The following is a 6,458-nucleotide window of genomic DNA, read 5'->3' on the forward strand; positions in this document are numbered from 1 at the left end:
CACCAAATAAATAGATTAATTATCAAAATTATGATTAATTTATTTATATTATCACCTTATTACATAGGGAAAATTGCATTTTTGGTCCCTCAACTATTGAAATTTTTTATTTCGGTCCTTGTGATATATGACTCAACACATCTAACTTTTAATGAATTACGATGTGTGATTTTTGGTCTCTTTTAGGAAATATGTTATTTAAACTATTCTTAGAAGTGTATATATTACCCTCAAAAATAGAGTAACAATACAAGCTTATATAACTCATGGATAATTAAACGGTGGAACTGTTAATTATAGGTCTAAATTTTTTACAAATATTCATATGCAAAGAGATCAAAAATACACATTTTAAGTGATTGAAGATTAAATGTGCTTAATTAGTTAGATATCATAAAAAATAAAATTATAATTTACCAATAGCCGAGGGACCAAAAATACTCTTTACCCTATTATATAACTATACTATGTTAAGTTAATATAATATAATGTAACACCGTACCGTAAGTTGGGAATATTTTTCCTTTAGTTTTGTTATTTTCATTTCATGTAAAATGGACTTCAAGGGTGTGTTTGGTAGGAAGGAAAATGGTTTTCATGGGAAATATCTTCTGAAAAAGTTTTTTTGGAAAATAAGTGATTTTCTTATTTATTTTTTAGTGTCTGGTAAGTAAAGAAAATAAAATCTTATAGCATTTATGTATAATCTTGGAAAACACTATGAAGGTGGAGGTAGGGTGAGGAGTGAGAGGTCGGGATGTCGTGGAGGAGATAATAAGTTTGAAATGCTACTTATGAAGTTTGTTTTATCTGTTCTCACTGGAAAAGGTATTTTTCAAAAAAAAAATTTAATATTATTTCTTAATACAGATATTTTTCAAAATATTTTCAACAACCAAACATAAAAAATTGGATGTAGAGCTCATGTAGACTACTAATCTAAAATAAAGCCTCTATGTTCTTGGTGGACATTGAAACTACTGATATTGGCCGCTTACAAATTAACTTGAGTTGTACCAAAGTAACAACAATAATAATAACATTGAACGTACATGATGACGAAGATAATTATAGGTTAACATAAAAGTAATGGGGTTTGATTCAGTGGATAATTTGACTCGCTTTTCACCTTTAAGCTAACTCCTAAACCCTTTTATTAAAATAAAAATAAAAATTGGGCTTATCTATCTTTCACTATGTAATATTCACAAAATAGACATTTTTCAGTCAGATAATTAAAAAGTAAGTACTATCATGAGTTTCAAATTTTACATGTAAGACTTCAGTACACTGCATGGGGTTCCAACTATTATTTGAAACTCTATGATAGTGGTTTTTAACTATTTTTCATAACATGGCCGAAATATGACAAGTGGTTGTTATTTCTACTTTTTGACCAAATAATTTTTCCCATTTGATAACCCTCTAAATAATTGGAGTAGTATCTTACTAGTTGCTAGCTATCTCATGTCAAATCTCGTTTAGTCAATGCAAATCACTATTTTTACCTTATCTGTAATCTATATTGCTTTTCTTAGTTGGTTAATCTTTTAAATGGCTTGGATCTCCACTTTATTGTATTGTATTTTTCCTAATTAAGGATTGCCATTGCACGTGGCAATTCAATTGAATTGGACTTGCTAACCATTTGATTCTGTTCACATATAAAATTACTTTCGGCTGAGCAAAACTACAATTTAGTCACTATAACTAGTCACATCATAAATCTAACCTCTAGTACCGTCAAGTAAACATTGGGTCCACTTATCTTGAGATAATTGATATAATTTCAAACGTCTATCTATCCTCAATAAATTATGTACGTACAAACAATTAATTGATTGAAAATGTTTTGCCAGAAAACAAAATTACAAATCATTAAAATCCGAATGCCACTACAGAGGTTGTTTTTCCGGAGACAAAACCAAACACAACTTTTGAAACTGAATTCCAACATTCACCAGCGAAGAAAAAAAGAAAAAGAAATGTACAATCCAATAGAGTGTTATGTTCTCCATTATAATAACCAAAATCATTGACTTATAACAAATCAATTTTTTTTTTTTTGTATGTGTTAAGAAATTAAGAATAAACCTTTACTGTACTCAATTACTTTTCCGAAACCATTTCGTCATATTAACTACAAGAAATATGAGTTATTGGTCTTCTTTTTTCTTCAAACATATAGTTCATCACTTTTTAATTAATTTCACCTTCAATTTTATTTTGGCGGAAGTGCTAATGTAAAATTTGGCAATTATTTTAGCGAGAAGAAATTGCACGGTTTTCCTTCAAATGGGTTGGTCTTTAATTTTTGTCCCTCAAATGGAACTTTTGTCTAGCGGGACATAAGTTTTTTAAGGAATCTGACACAGCTTGTACAGTTGTACGAGATCCCTCAACGAGGCATGAGTTCCATTTGAGAGACAGAAATTAAAGACCAGCACAAAATAGGGCCAAAAGTGCAAATGGGATATGTCTTGGATGTGGGCTGCTTCGTGCTTGATCGGTTCATATTGAAACTAGCAACTCAGTCTCTCTAGTTTTAAATTTTAGAACCTGTTTGCTCGAGTTTATAAAAATGGCTTATTTTGATTTTTTTGTCAAAATAGCTTTTTATAGAAGTACTTTTGGAAAGAAGCACTTTATGTTTGGCCAATTTATTTAAGAAATGTTTTTCTAAACAAATTTTGTTGGTTAGCTTTTCAAAAAGTGTTTTTTAGTGTCAAATTACGAAAAAGCTGGTATTAAAGTTTATTTTGCGACTAATATCATTAACAGAGAAAGGATTCTTCTTTTGTGAAAGACTTTATATATATATATATATATATATATATTATAAAAAGTGTATCTGTCTTTCAAAAGCTTGGCCAAACAAGCTACTAGTCTAATAAGTGTAGGAAAATGACGCCAAGAGCATGTAGTTGTTTGTGCCACCCCTATTTAAATATGTTCAATTTTAGCCTGTATTGACAAAATTCGATTTGAACTTCTTTTTGCTACTGTTGTTGCTTCTTCGGACCTTTGAATCTAAAGTTAGGCTCTACCAAAGCCTATATAAAGTTTGAAAAGAGAAAGTTCAAATTCAAATGTAGTTTCAAAGTTGGGATTTGACATAATCCAACTTCAAACTCGACATTTTATATTGAAAAAATTTATATCCCCGATTTCAACTTAGATAACAGATGTTGAAGTATGAACAAGTAGGTGTAATAGTTGAGTCTTTTTTTTATATCATTTCTTAAGTCCCATAGGTTTGATCCTGTAGAATTAGACAACGGAATATGGAGGTGCTTAACTGCTTATGATAGAACTTGCCAATCGAGTCCAAAGACGGAGAAATAAACAAAACTATCACTACTATGTAAATGAATCCATGATGCAGGTCGAATCCTAGACGCGGGTCGAGTAGTTTCTTGATCCTCTGCTGGTACTTCTGGATTCAAAGGTCAAGAAGAGGGCAACGAACCGCTTTATGCTCAACATAAGCAATAGTCATAAAAGACCGTGCCTCCTTTCTTCTAGTTTTATTTGGATGGGAAGATGCACCTCTGGTATACTAATTATAGTGCCCACGACAAACGCTAGGTACAATTCAACGATCATTCTTTTTTAAATGAATTAGAAAGTTCTTTTTATAGTTATTGAAACTCAAGTTATTTGAATAATAGATAAGTAATTTGCTTGGTATAATTCACATTTAGCATCCTTGTTCGTAAATAAAGTGGATTCGGAATTGTCTAATAAATCTTGTAAAGAACAAGGCATTTTTCGAATAAGCCAATTCATTTGGGACGGAGGACTCTCCTGACAAAATAAAAAAAACAGTATGTAAATTGTCAGCGAACCTGTTTCCATGCCATAGTAAAAAATTCTTAGACGGTATTGAGCTGGAACAACCTGTTCTTTCTAAATATCCCGATTACAAAAGATTACGGCTAAATAAATACTTTGTAAGTTTTCGGATATTTCTTTAAGTAAGGATCCTAAAAGCTCCTGTTTTGTTAACTTTACTCCCAATAAAGGAGTCAAAACCCAATTGAACTCTTATGGGCTGGTCCTCTCCAATACCGTGGACTGGGCCGATTAACATATTTTGAATTCAGATACAGATTGGGTCATTTTCAATTATGTCCCTACTTTGTGCTGGTCTTTAATTTTGTCCTTCAAAGCAAACAATTTTTTTCGCGGAGCATAAGTTTATATTTTCTTATCATATATGTAAGTTATATCCCGCGCCCTTATAGAATTTCCCCCCCTCTAAATATAAGTTCGATTTTAAAGGGTAAAATTTAAAGATCAGCCCATTTGAAGGAAATCGTGCAATTTCTACATACAAATTTACAATTGGAAAATTTACTTGGGGTAGAGAACATATAAGTGGTATTTACATTTAATAACTACACTTTATTTTAATTACATCTGGTAGCTAAATGTTGTATTTCAATTACACAAGGTAACTAATGCGGTAACTTTCTCCTCCTCTCTGCTCTCTTCCCTCACTTTCTCTCTCCTTCTCTCTCGCCCGTCTCCTCTTTTCCACCCTTCTGTCTCCCTCTCCATCTTCTCCGGTGAATTCTAACTGTCGCCACACACCGACCGGAAAAGGAGTAGTATGGTAAGGCCCAGATCTGACCAAAATACTGATTTCCGGTAACTTTCAGCGGACTACGGTGATCTCCGGTGACTTCCAGTGGATCCGAAGATCTCCGACGTATTTTATTTCTTATATATCAAATCTGAGTGTATCTTATTTCTTAGGGAACAGGACATTGTGTGTCCAATGGCCCAAAGTAATGCCACATTTGGCCAATATTTGGGCCTAACACCCCCAGGAGTCCGCTCGGCCCAAAATAATGCCAAAAAATGGCCGGCTGACCCAAAATAATGCCAAGCGCTGGCCGGCCCAAGCGATTTTTTTTTTTAAAAGTCAAACTTTTTGTGGCGACTAAAAGTCGCCACTAAAGGCCTGCTATAAAAAAATCAGGCTTTTTAGTGGCAATTAAAAAAAGTCGCCACTAAAGGTTAAATATCCCAAAATATTATAATATGTATATATTTAGTAAGAAATATCCCAAAATATGTATAACATGTGTATATTTACTAGTATATACAAGAATGATACAGTTTATATACATACGCACTTTATATACAAGAATGATACAGTTTATATACATATGCTGAAATTAATTATACATTTATTATACATAAATTATACGTTAATTATACATTTATTATACACATATTATATAATAATGATATGATGTATTTTTTTTACATGTACAATAGTGATACATATTATATACCACAATGATACGGTTTCTATGATACATTTTTTATACTAATGATACACTTTCTATACAAGACTGATACAGTTTATATACATATCATGGAATTATATATACACTTTCTATACAAAACTAATACATATTATATACAAAAATGATATAATTTTCTATTCTACAATACACATTATATACACAAATGATACATATTATATACAAAAATGATACACACCTTAGTGATTCATATTTTATACAGTTTCTATACATTACAGATAGGACTGATATATATTTTTATACACAAATGATACATATTATATACCAAAATTGCCTCAAAGTTTTTTGGAATATTTCTTACTAAATATACACATATTATGCATGTTTTGAAATATTTAACATTTAGTGGCGACTTTTTTAGTTGCCACTAAAAAGCTTGATTTTTCTATATCAGGCCTTTAGTGGCGATTTTTAGTCGCCACAAAAAGTCTGACTTTTTTTTTAAAAAGCGCTTGGGCTGTTGGGAGCCTTTAGTGGAGACTTCTTAAATCGTTTGCGGCGACTTAGTCGCCACAAAAGGTTTGCTACAGAGCTACCAGATGAGAATAGTTTAGGGGCTACTTTTTGGGTTTGGGAAAACTTGGGCCAGGACGTGGGTTTATTTTGGGCCAGTGGCCATTTGTGTCTTTCTCCCTATTTCTTATATCTCAGATATGAATGTTTGAGTGTATTGTTATTTTTTTAGTGTAAAATTTAGTGTTACTTTATGTATTTTTTGCCTCTATTTCGAAGGATATTTTTTTTGTATACAATAAATACAGTAAATTTGAATACATATCCCTATATTTTTTTTTTTGCACTTATGCTCTTTAAATACAACCGAATTTAAATACAATAAGTTTAATACAATGTAAAAGTAGCTATGAATGAATAGACCCAAATTGAATACAGCGAAATACAGTCGAATTTGAATACATATTACTGTAGCTCCGAAATGTAATTAGCAATCACCCCCACCCCCCAACAAAAGTATAGTCATTTGTGAAAATTCGCCTTTACAATTTTTGGCATTACTAAGATAATAGAGTGAACTAACTTTGTAAAAAAGTAAAGAAACAGAGTGCACTGGCCCAATAAAAAAGCCCATTCGGAATCCATAGTTAGGCCTTTTAAAACCTA

This window comes from Lycium barbarum, chromosome 4 (genome assembly GCF_019175385.1).
Source record: "Lycium barbarum isolate Lr01 chromosome 4, ASM1917538v2, whole genome shotgun sequence".
Classification (NCBI taxonomy): Eukaryota; Viridiplantae; Streptophyta; class Magnoliopsida; order Solanales; family Solanaceae; genus Lycium; species Lycium barbarum.